The sequence below is a fragment of the Anoplophora glabripennis genome, unplaced genomic scaffold (assembly GCF_000390285.2).
Source record: "Anoplophora glabripennis isolate ALB-LARVAE unplaced genomic scaffold, Agla_2.0 scaffold468, whole genome shotgun sequence".
NCBI lineage: Eukaryota > Metazoa > Arthropoda > Insecta > Coleoptera > Cerambycidae > Anoplophora > Anoplophora glabripennis.
The window spans coordinates 212,159-225,938 of NW_019416618.1; positions in this window are offsets into that span (position 1 = coordinate 212,159).

The following is a 13,780-nucleotide window of genomic DNA, read 5'->3' on the forward strand; positions in this document are numbered from 1 at the left end:
GTACGGGTAAACACGAACAACGGTAACAGCCACACACTAGACGTGTTTTTTGTTCAGTTTTTTTGAAATCGTGGTGTCATTAACATCAACCGTTCTGTGATACGACAACACTGGCAGTGGCGGCGGCAATTGCTATAAAATTTAAATCTAAAAAAAAAAAAAAAACGTTCAAAATGGGTTAAAGAATGGTTACTTAAAAGAAAACAATTTTCACACGTAAATCTTTTGCATGAATTACGACTAGAGCCGGGAGATTGGTTTAATTATTTGCGAATGGACGAAGAAACTTATTTAGAGCTGCTTACTTTAGTAACACCATTAATTCAAAAACAAGATACCTTAATGAGGCAAAGTATTACACCGCATGAGCGTCTTACCGCTACACTTAGATTTCTTGCTACTGGCAGAAGTTACGAAGACCTAAAAAAAATACCTAAAATGAAGTCGCAAAATACAAAAAATGCACTGCAAAAGACTTCACTGAAAAAAAAAACGTTCTATTTAACCGCGTCGTCACACACACGTACCGACTTGAACGAACACGTTCAAAACGGACGGTTTTAATCAAGCTGGGATAGATATTTTTAAACGCGGGGAAGAACGACGGTTTTTAGCCACACACCGGCAGTTTTACCCGTACAGATAAAACTGTACGGCTAAAACTGCCAAAAAGAACGTGTGTCTGTGGGGGCCTTTAGAAACGATAAAATTCAAACAACCAAGGCGACTCTGCAAGATTTCGAATAATGTCAAAATGAATTGCTTAAGAAATGTGAAAAAATAAAACCTAATCTTTATTTCATGAACCATAAAGAACTGTGGGAGCAGATAAAATGTTATACACCACGCAGCAGTTAAGTATAATTTACCAGTCTCGGACTCTATTGCCAGCCCTCGCTCCGCTCGTGCGCAAAATCGTCCTCGACTGGTAAATGATGTCCTTCATGGTGTAAATAATAACTATTTCGGCTTTAATAAGTAATTATTCAGAAATTAATCTTCGTACAAAAAATTTAAGGAGTGATTTGAAAACTTAAAAGTATCGTCTATAAGATGTTCTTATAGTTTTTTATCAAAAAAATTCCAATGCAAGAAACTTAATTCAAAAAAGGTAAAAAATTACGTATTTAAAGATTTTCTCTAAACTACTAATAATGAATAGTCGGAGGATATTTGAGGTTTTTTTTAACCTCAAATTATCCCAAACAAACCACTTCTTTTTTTGACAGGTTTATAGCCCGTTGAGAAAAATCATGAAAAATCTGATTTACTCGCGAAATCTACGAAATTTTTGTCTATATTCTGCATTCAATCAAGAGAAGACACTATATGCGCTTTCAATGTCAACAGCTTTAATTACTGATTAATCCATTACTGTCACGTTTACCAATTCCGAACGATTTAACTGCTTTTCTCTACTCGTATCAGCCAGACGCTGGATGTGCTGTGCCATAGGAAGGGAAAAATAAATATAAGTGACCTCACTGTGTGAAATCTATTACAACAATTAACGTCGGGATAAAGTCAGAGTGTTAATTGTTAATTAACAACAACACAGAGTTGGCGTGGGAGGCGTGCGAATGTTTAACGTCCAGTCCATCAAGCTGGCTAATTTTTCACAATTCTGATGTCCAGCGCTGTTTCGTTTTAATACCGCTTATTGCGACTTCCGTTCCGTTTTTGCGGACACCAAAAAAAGAGATTTATTATTTAGGAGGAGCGGTTATTAATAATGGAGAGGATGGAATGTGCGGCTCAGCAGTCTGTAAGCCATCGGGGCGGCAATTCGTCATAGAAAATAGTTAATTTGTTTTTGTAATGATGTGGGGAAGTACGAAAAATATGTATTTTTTCGATTTGTAATAGGGTAACAGCAAAAAAATGCTAATATTTCGGTTATAAGTTGGTGTTTGGAATATATAAAAATTGCAATAAATTTTTGTAAAATACAGTAAATTTTCTTGGTAACTTTACAGAATTTCATAAACTTTGCATAATAAAATGACGGATAATATTAAGGAAAATTATACTGAACTGAAGATTTGTAATGGAATATTTCGTAAATCTATAGAAATACATATAGTACAGCCATTGAAGCTTTTCACCTCCGAAATCTTTGAAACTGAACCGATCGACTTGAAATTTAGCAGATAGTCAGAGAAAAGGTCGATGAACATTAGTGTCATAGCACCGATTGGCGCTTCCACCCTGTTGGGAGTTGACACCCCTTCTCGGGGGTGGAATTTTTTTATAACGAATATCGATAATCATATTTTGAGCAAAAAATATTCGAATAATTTTTTCGAGAAATCAATAGTATTTTAGTTAGGTATTCCCGATGAAAACTTGGAATTTTGAGTGAAAAAAAAAAACACTTTTTCAAAGTATTTTTCGCGAATAACCCAAAAACTACGCATTTTATTAAAAAAAGTGTAATTAACAAAAATGTAGCTTATAAATAAACAAAGAAAATCGTTAAAAAATGTTGTACGTCCTATACAAAGCGAAATATGGTTAGTGGAAGGGGACTTGTTTTAAGGGGAATACTCGAATCGATGTATTCAACGTCAAATAACGGAAAAAGGATTAATTTTACGTGTATAATGGTCCGGAAGTTTTTTGTAGTACTCAAAAATACCTTCAAAATGAGCACTATAAAAGTTAAGTAGAGCAAAATTGAAGGAGTTATCGTCAAATACAGATGGGTTGCTCATATTTTTTAAGGAAAAATGAGCAGTAAATGCTGTACCATTTCCATCAGAATTAAAATTAATCGTATACTCTTTACAATTAGTTTTGTTTTAGTGTTTTTCATACGATCCTGAAGTTAGACCGGTTTAGAATGCGTATTTTTTGAATAATGTACGTTAAAAGTTCAAAAAAAAATTGCCTTTTTATATAATAACTCTGAAACTATGAAAGATACGTAAAAAATGATAGACAACAAATATGTAGCTTTTTTTCAACAAATATTTTGCTTTTTTTATTCCTATAGCATAAAAAATAAAGGAGATATCGCCGCACGAAGTATCCATTTTAGTGAAAAAACTACGTGACTCGAGCCCTTCGGTCCTTTCCCTTTAAAAAACGAAGGACTTAAAAGGTTTTATATGCAAACGATCTTACAGCTCTTGAAATTATCTTTAAAATGCTTTTTTGTAGGATCTATAGCTTCAAAATTAACGGAGTTATGGTAAAAAAACCAATGACATTTTTTCGGAGCAAAATAGGCTTTCTCATTAATGCTATATATTATATTATACAAATAAAATAAGTAAAAAAATTTTGTTTGATTATTTATATTCAGCGCAGTAATTTTTTTTATGATTGATTATATTTAAAAATCGATTATAATAATAATATTTTACATTAATATTGGTAAAAGGGTAGTTTATAAGAGTTGAAAATGGCAAAAGTAAAATATTCTTCCATAAACAATATAAGGGAATTTTTATTTTAAATTATTGCAGAATTATAACATTCCAAGCTTTAAAACGTAATTTTTTCAATTATGTTGTAATATCACTTGTTGTCTTGTAAGTATAGGCATATCTTCTAACAGCCCTGGCAATTCATTAAAAACTAAAGTTTTCCTGTAAGGCGCTATTCAAAAAAGGAGGTCTCAATTAGTTGATCATCAATTATGCCACACCAGACGTTTATAGAAAATAATTGTTTAAAAGTAGATTCTTTTTTAAAATGAGGATTCTCATCAGACCATCTGTAAGAGTAGTGCATATTGTTCACTCTGTCTCGAGCAAACAGCGACTCATCGGTAAATAATTGGTCTTACCAATTGAGTATTTGCTTGAATCCAATGGCAAAAATGTACCCCTGAATGGGTTCCAGATGCTGAACTTGTACATGATAAGGATACAATAGATTGCTATGTAATGTTCGTCAGTAAGGAATATTCGCTGAAATTTTCCCGGTAGTTAATTCTGGACTGTCTTCAAATATTTTTTTGCTCAATCAAATTTTGCGCCTCAGGAGTTCATAGTTAGTTAACATTGTTGGAAATTAACCATGTTGCGTGGAAGAGCGAGGAATCGAACGCCGCCACTATTTAATTATTTTTTTTTTCTTTTGTACAAATAATAATGTGAATAAAGACATTTATTATTAACCATGCGTTCGTAGATGTTGAAATAAAGAATCAAATGTTTGACGATTTGGAAATTCCTCTATTTGGAAGTCGTCGTTGATATTCTCTACGACTGAAAAGGTATTACTAAAAACACGTTCACATAGTTTACTACATAAACTGACGCTTATAAATTTTGACATGTCAATTATCACTTGTTTTGTCAACTAACATGTAACATAACAGCTAGCGAGATTGATATTAAAACATTATTATACCCATGTATATTATAACTCATTTATTCAGAATGACTTCTGGAAATTGCTCCTTAAGTTTGTCCAGTACGTTATGCAACACTCTGTATAAATATGAGATGGATAGGCATTCTATAATGCCACACACAAAAAATCCGTAGTATTTTTGCCCCCTGATCACGAATCCGGTGTCAAAATTGAGCTATCACATCAAACGAATTTCCTAACCTCAAAAAACAGGTCAAAAATAGCAAAAATTCACGAAAAAGTGCTAGGAAAAATACAAAAACAATTTTTTTTTTATATTCAAATGTTCATTTATATGGTTAAGATCCCACCGAACGTGCATCCGCGGTCAGAATTGATGGTTCTTTTTCTAACCTCAAAAAAACGGGTCAGTTAAGGTCAGATATCAGTCATATTTAATAGTTAATAGTTAATTTGTTTATAAGGCCATAACTCGCGAAATGATCCACTTTCGGATTCCGGCTTTCGCATAAATTATTTGTCTGCAGTGAAGAATGATTGAGTGCTATTTGAAGAAACCTCTGTGATAACATTACGATTTATTATTGTTTATTTAAAATGGCATAATTGGCGGTTTTCAGCAAGTAACTTTTGACCGGATTGATATTTTTTTACGCTCGACGTCCTTTTATAGATCTTTTAAAAAGTACTTTACCATTTCTCTGTAGAATCGTCAGAAAAAAAGTTACAGTCGAAAACGCCAATTTCTAATGTTTGATCAACTTTTAAACAATGTCGCTTGCCTTTTCCAGCGTACGAATACGGTACATATCATTCTACATTATTTTTACTATCTACTCACAAAAAATTAGCCTGACGGAAGAATTATGCATGAAATGGTCATTTTCGGGATAGATTTCCTGGTCTAAACTAACTACCGACTCGACACCATGTGACTTTTGACTTGACTCTCGCAAATTGTGGACTATAGATGTAGATAAACGTTGTGGATTGGACAGTAAACCAAATACTGCAAACAAAGACCAAAAATGGAGATCGGCTCACAAAGACCAAAAATGAAAATCAGTTCCAAGGACCAAAAATGTTTTCACAACCACTGCTTTATATTGACACATGTACTTATTTATTTTTTTTGCGCAGTTTGCTACAATAAATTATAGAATTGTTAATCAGCAAACCCTGTCCATCAGCGACGGCCTAAAAGCCGGCACACAAGTGGCGCAATATAAAAGCAGTGGCTCGTGTGATCCTAGTTAAATATGTTCTAATTTAGTGGATCTTTAATTAAAAGCTGGGCGATGTTTCATTCGAGGCCAGTGAACACCATCGGCCGGCGACGTGTAGCGTGTTCTTTTGGTCAAAGGGTGAGTTAGTGCATTCCCAAATTAAGAGCTATTCTACGCCGCGGGACGTAAATAGGGAGACTTAATGCCATGGTTGTAAATGGAATAGTTAAACGAGCTTGAAGAAGAAGATTTAAAGCCGGAAAAACGGCAATTGTGACCTCCGTTTAACGGGAGGGGTGGGGTAGGTCGCAGCAAGTAATCAACTCGGGGATAGGAGTCGAGTAATCTTTCACATACGGGGTGTTTCAGGTCGATGGTGGACCTCAAACAGAATTACCTTAATACATTTATAACAAATTACACATATTTATATTTTATTTCAATTCACTTTAGATCTGATTGCAGGTGGTAAAATCGCAATCCCCTATCCTATATCCCATTATCTGAGATCTCATCACAATACTTGTCTAACTCTGTAAGCTCGTGAAGGTTGCAACGGTAACTTGGATTACAGCGAATGTATAATCAAGGGTTATTTATAGGATTTTGGCTGGAGAGGTTGGAACATAACAGTAAAATAATACGACTGGCTATCACAAGTATCCTGTGTTCCTATATGGAATACTTAACCTTCATTGAATAAGGTACAGCTTCACATGTTTTGCATTAACAGCTAGACTACTAACAGTTGCGATGTAGGTGTAGAGAAGTAGGGGTAAGGTTTTATTTATAAGAATTGATCAATAATTTTACCAAAAAAGTAAGAACAAGTGATTAATAATTACACAGCCACACACAAAAAAAAAGTTGGGTATACTTTTTATGCGACATATATTTTACGTAGTAATTTGGCTTCCTGAACACGAATCTGGGGTCAGAATTGGCCCATCACGTCACAATTTTTTCCTACCCTCAAAAAACTTGTGAAAAATAGTGAAAATTGATGAAAATTTACTGGGAAAATTTGGAAAAAAATTTATTTCCACATCAAATAGTACATTTTTATGTAAAAGACTCTGCTGAATTCAAATCCACTGTCAGAATTGAGCTAGAACGTGTGGTTTTTTTTCTAACCTCAAAAAACCGAGCAGGAATCGCTATTTTCAAATTCTGAGCGGATTTTGACCAGATTTTGTATAAAGGGGTTTTTTGGGTCGCTGATTACGAATATGAATTCACATTGTAAAAATTCAAGATGGCTGATCCAATATGGCGGGTGTACTTTTTTGAAATCCACCGATTTCAGTAAAATTTGGCATCATAAGGATTGCTGGTTGATCTCACCTTCATTAATCACACATCTGGAGCCAGATTTTCATAAATCAAGGTAAAATTTGTAGGCAGAGTCATAATTTTAGGCCGAGTAGGCGGCATTTTTTCGGCAAAGTCACATTTTTAGATTGAAGGCATAAGCAGATGCAGTGATGTGCTGTGTGGCAGTAATGTGTCCTTTTCCTTGAACTTTAAAATTATTAAGAAATAAAAGCATCTAAATGCCATAGGAAAACTGCATAGTAGTTAAAAAAATCTGATTGGAAAACCATAAGCCCATGCACGACTAAATAAATGAAAGAATAAAGTAGAAACTTTTTTGTCTTGTCCCATGGAAACAAGCACATCACACTACACATCATTACATGTGTAGAGTCCTTAAGTCATTTTTTTAAGCGAAGTCACATTTTTAGACGGAGTGGAATCTTTTACCTTGATTTATGAAAATCTGGCTCCAGATGTGTGATTAATGAAGGTGAGATCAACCAGCAATCCTTATGATGCCAAATTTTACTGAAATCGGTGGATTTCAAAAAAGTACACCCGCCATATTGGATCAGCCATCTTGAATTTTTACAATGTGAATTCATATTCGTAATCAGCGACCCAAAAAACCCCTTTATACAAAATCTGGTCAAAATCCGCTCAGAATTTGAAAATAGCGATTCCTGCTCGGTTTTTTGAGGTTAGAAAAAAAACCACACGTTCTAGCTCAATTCTGACAGTGGATTTGAATTCAGCAGAGTCTTTTACATAAAAATGTACTATTTGATGTGGAAATAAATTTTTTTCCAAATTTTCCCAGTAAGTTTTCATCAATTTTCACTATTTTTCACAAGTTTTTTGAGGTTAGGAAAAAATTGTGACGTGATGGACCAATTTTGACCCCAGATTCGTGTTCAGGAGGCCAAATTACTACGAAAAATATATGTCGCATAAAAAGTATACCCAACTTTTTTTTCTTTTTTTTGTGTGTGGCTGTGTTATCAGATATCATATACTGTAAAAAAATACTGGTATGAATAAAATACGTAGGTGTGTGAACTTGAAATAGAAATATGAATTCAAATTTGCATTATTTCGGTACCATAAACAGTTACTCAAAAAGACGCATTTTGTTTGAAAAATAACGATAATGTACTGAAGAAGAACCGAAACACTTCGAAATAGCTTGAAATATATTAAAATAAATTATACGTAAATATAACCTAAAAATAACTTCTTTACAAAAGAAAACGATTCAAACTATTTTCAAATATAGTAAATTTAAATAAATTTAAAAAATATTGAAACGGTGAAAGTACATCGAAACGTTTTCACTAAGCGTTAAAATGGATGAAAATGGTTTTAGAACACAATAAAACAAAGCAGCTTTGAAATACATACAAATTATTTCAAAGGCAGGTCAAAGGTCAAAGGCTTTTCAATATATTTCGAGATGTTTTGGTATATTTAAAGATATGTTTAAGTATTTTCAAGTATGAAGTATAAATGTTTCGAGATATTTGGTTGTATTTCTAGCTTTCTAACACTTTTTTTAATTTTTGAGGAATTAAATTTTTTTTTAGTTTAATAATATAATCGTTTCCATGGGCTTTTACGTATTTTGTTCTTTTTTAGATCTCAAAATTGATTCGACAAATTTTGTATATTTTGAAGTTTTTTGATGCATGTGAAATTAAACTGTTCATTAATAGAATTTTAGTATAATGACAGTTTTACGAAAATTGCAATAAATTTGCAGAAAAATGTAAATAATATCCAAACTGAAACAGGAAATAGGAATAATTATTATAAACAAAATGGGTCCTTTTCACGAAAAATGTGGTCGCAAAATATTGCCACAAAACTGCAAACACGATTTTTGTTGAGGATGGGTAAATTATCAACTCTGTAATTTTTTTTTAGAGATTTTTAAGATGAAGCTGTTCAATTTTTCGAAAAACCACAAATACTCGTATAAAAGCTATGATCAATTTTCTTGACCATTCTTTATAAATCCTTTATATTTTATTCCGTAGATGTAGTTTATTGCCAGTTATAAATGTAGGTACTAAAAAAGCAAAATAAAGTTGCTTAATTGAAAAAACATTATGGCAAAAACTTAATAAAAAAATTACTCGCATCTCCGTTAATGTCTTTGAAGAACTGCATTATTTGCTAAATGAAACTGTCGTAAATTTCCGTTACAGGAATCAAATGGTTCTCTCGCTGTATTTTTACAGGTACTAAATATCTAATCCTTTAGAAGTTTTGGTGGTACCTATATTTCAAGAGAAAGATATTTTTGCCATTCAGCTATTGTCCAAGGACAACTAAATAATCTTCTGAAAGTTCAATCTCATCCATTTCTTTTACTCCATTTTAAGTTAATTCAAACAAATTCGATAAACATTTTGAAAGGGCAGTATCAAAAGTTTTTGAACAATCAAACGTTCAATCAAACAATCAAATTATTTATGCATTATAATTTGTTTTTCTATCTAAAAAACTATTTGCTCTATTTACTAAGTTTCTTTTGAAAAAACATACACTGTAAAAAAATTTCACTCAATTTCGTTCAATTTTACTCAGTACTGTATAAATTTCTGTCCACATCCGATTGAGTGAAGTATTCACTCTATTAGTATGAGTACAACTAAAATTTTATGAGGTGAAACTATTGCAAGTTGATTATTGAGTAATTTTTTTCTCAGGCTTGGTTTATACAGGGTAGCCCATCGAAAACGTACCGCAAGGCATTACAGGGTAGTAAAGAACTTTTCGGCAAAATAAAAAAACAGGTCAAATTTGTTTCTGAGGGGGACAACATTTGGCTCAAAAAGCATTCCAAAATCTTCAACCCCCTAAGTGGGGGTGCTATCCCCTAAATTTTTTCAAATGGAAATGAGGGTCAAGTGGAGGGTCATTAGAAAGGGCTTTTAAATCTCTATATATCGATTCTTACTTTTTGAAAATCGATTCATTATTTTAGAAAATATGCAGTTTTGAAAATACGAGCAATATTTTTGACGAGAAATGCGAAAATCGATTTAATTTTACTTCAAAGCTTACGGTATTAGTCAAGTAAATGCTGAAAATGTTGTCCGCCACCTTGCATACAATGATACAGGTTGTCTTCAAACCGTTGTCGAACATTCTAGAGCACTTGCGGTGTTACTTCGTGCCATACATTAATGATTCGTCCTCGCAGATCTTCCAAGGAATCAGGTGGAGTGCTGTAAACTTTGCTTTTAATGTGCCCCCAGAGAAAGAAATCTAAAGGATTTAAGTCGGGTGACCGAGGGGGCCACTCAATTGCACCTCTTCGTCCTATCCAGCGTCCTGGAAACGTCTCATTTAGGTAATTGCGCACATTGAGCGAGTAATGTGGAGGAGCTCCGTCTTGCTGGAAAATCAGTTCGTGTTCATTGTAAGCAGGGTCGTCCTCTATGATATTTGTTAGAGCTGGGTCGATGACATTTTGTAGTAAATCCAAGTACATATCGCCTGTCAAATTTCCAGGAAGGAAAAAAGGACCTACAATGGAATTTCCAAAAATACCTGCCCATACATTCAACTTCTGGGGGTGTTGGGAGTGTGTCTCATGGAAAATCCTTGGATTGGTATCAGCCCAGTAACGACAATTATGGCGATTCACTAAACCATTCAAGAAGAACGTACACTCGTCCGAAAAACACACATTAAAGAGGAAATTATCGTTTATCGCTCGTTCAGTCATTATTTCGCAAAATTGCAAACGACGATCAAAATCGTCTTCATTTAGCTCTTGCACTAGCCGAATCTTATAAGGATGGAATTTGTATTTTTTTAATATTCGTTGGACACTTGTACGACTCACTCCTGTCGCAGTAGCCAATTGCATTGTACTCAGCGTACTATCCATTGCCACTTGCCCCAATACCGCTATTTCCGTAGGTTCATTTAGTACCGGATTTTCAACCTGCCTCTTTTTGTTATGAACGGAGCCAGTTTCGCGAAATTTGGCCACCAATTCGCGAACAATTTTTCCAGACGCATGTTTCTCAGGATGCCGTTGGTTGAACAGTTCGGCGACCCGATTTCCGCATTCATTGTTTTTGAAAAAAAGCTCAATAATTTCTACTCTTTCTGGAATTGAGTACACCATAATTAATCAATTTAAAAGACTCGGCAGTATTGGTACTCTTCAACTACAAGTCACAAGACAGTTATCTAGCAACTTCTTGTGGCCTATCTAAATACGAAACAAAAAGCGGACAATTTTTTGCTCACCAAAATCAGGCTAAAGAATTCGCAAATCAGAAAAAAAAACAGCGAATTCTTTTGAAGGAATTTACCAAGCTAATACCGTAAGTTTTGAAGTAAAATTAAATCGATTTTCGCATTTCTCGTCAAAAATATTGTTCGTATTTTCAAAGCTGCATATTTTCTAAAATAATGGATCGATTTTCAAAAAGTAAGAATCGATGTATAGAGAATTAAAAGCCCTTTCTAATGACCCCCCACTTGACCCCCATTCCCATTTAAAAAAATTTGGGGGATGGCACCCCCACTTAGGGGGTTGAAGATTTTGCTATGCTTTTTGCGCCAAAAGTTGTCCCCCTCAGAAGCAAACTTTACCTGTTTTTGGATTTTGCCGAAAAGTTCATTACTACCCTGTAATGCCTTGCGGTACGTTTTCGATGGGCTACCCTGTATTTTCTTTAAATTTTATTTTAAAATCATTGGATTAAACTCATAAACTACTAAGCTGCCCCAGTGATTTCTAGAGAATCTGTTTTAGAAACAATATATTAGGTCTCGATTAAAAGAATTGGTTAACTGATAGGACGAATAGTTTGCCATAACCTATATTGTACGTTACAGATACGTAAGTAAGTAGTATGGGTATAGTCTTTCCGATCTCAATTGAAACAAGAGGTTGGCAGTATGTACCAGATTCGGTCGCTGACGCAGCAACTCGGCATTGAAATATTTGAAAAACATGTTCCCATATTTATTTAGCCATACTCATATACAGATCTGGTCGAACTTTACGTGAAGCTGGCAGAAATGTATACACCCAGTTGCAAAATGCTCGGGGACAAACGGCGTATAACACAACTACACTAGGCGATTGGGTAATAAATCTCAGTTGTTCACAACTAATTTTAATTCATTACAGGCACCTTCTATTAACCATTCATATTACTATTGCTAAAGGGAGAAATAAGAGGGATATTTTGTTTACTAATATTATTACAACATCCAATTTGAAGATATCTTTTTTATGTAGAAACGGTCAACGATTTCGAGTTTCGAAAAAAGAATTACGAATTTGACAAATAAAAAAGGACGGATTTTGTACCTTAGCTTGCCCCCAGTAGGGACACCCCTAAAAACAATGCGTCAAGTTGGTTTAGATAAAGTAATTCCTCGTAATAAATGGCACCTCTGTATATAATTTTATCAATTTATTTCGAGGCATTTTCGAGATATTGTAATAAAATTGTGTCTTAATGGCCCCTTAAAGGGGCGTAGAGCCACAGGGGGGCGTTTTCGGACACATGTCGATATGAACTTTTTTGCTCAAAATTACTTTCTCTATCATCTGCGTTCGTTTGGCACACCGGAAATGAAACACCCTGTATTTTACAGGTATTAGGCTAATTCAAACAAATTCAGTTTTTTTTAATAAAAATCTTAACAGATAAAGTCAAACAATGTTCTTTGACACTAGAAATCTATCGTTGTGGTTGGGATTGAACTTCGATCGTCCTTTGCGCTTTCATAGATAATTAATAGGGTCCGGTGTCACGAAAAAAACGATTTAAATAATAGAACGGAGGGCCAGAAGCGCAAAAGGAGCGCGTAAACTAGAGGTAGGCGCACCGGACACCGCCACCGCCGAAATACCAATCTCCCTAGCGCGGCGCTCCAAAGATTTCGATGGAATTAAACGGGAGAGCGTGTATAGGTAATATCATCGTGCGGGAAATGTGGGGAAATTCACTCAATCCAAACCCGGAAACCGATTCCGGGCTCCCGCGGGCGCCGTTCCCGGAGAAGTTTTATTCGCTCCGGTGTCGGCGCCGAATTGCGGCGTACTTTGCAATGCAAATGAAAAGCAAAAGATCGCAAATCGACAATGCGATGGGAGCCCGTCCAATTCCGTATTTGCAAATGGGTTCCGGAACGCACCGGAACGACACACGCGGAGAAACCAAAGTTGCCAAGGTGTATTAGTTTATATGGAAATATGTTCGCCGAGTCTGCAATTTACATACGCAATTCCGATCTAAATGGCAATAGACGGTTAGGCTGAGCACCTGCCAGCCAAATAAGATTTTTATTGTTGTTGGATGATTCCCGGGCTCTGAACCCATATATGAAATACTCTGTGGAAAATTCGTATTACATTTAAATCGATGATGATTTTTACAGGCATTCGATAAATGTGTATATTTTTGGCATTTTGACTAACAATATGCTATTTTACTAAATTCAAACCCGAAAACCCGGTATCCCAAATTTTCAAAATTCAAATCGAAATAGTCTCTGAAATAACTCTAATGGTCCGTCACCGTGAAACACCCTGTATTAAAAGTTCAATAATTATTTGATTTTGAAATTTGATAAATTAATAAATTTATTCAATTCTACTTGTTCTCCTAATAGTCCAGTTCGTAGAGGTTCGGCGTGTGTCAAACCTTGATAACCCGGAAATAATTACACAGGTCTACTTTAAATGATGAGTACAATAACTGACTAATTTGCTGACAAAGTATTTTATCAGGAAAAAAAGTTATTAACAATTTAATCGTGAAAAAAATTTTTTTTAGTAGTTTTCTTTAAATAACTCAGCGGGATGACTTTGTACGAAAAAATGCTTAGGACATGATTTTGTTCGTAATAAAAATAGCTACAAAATGGCG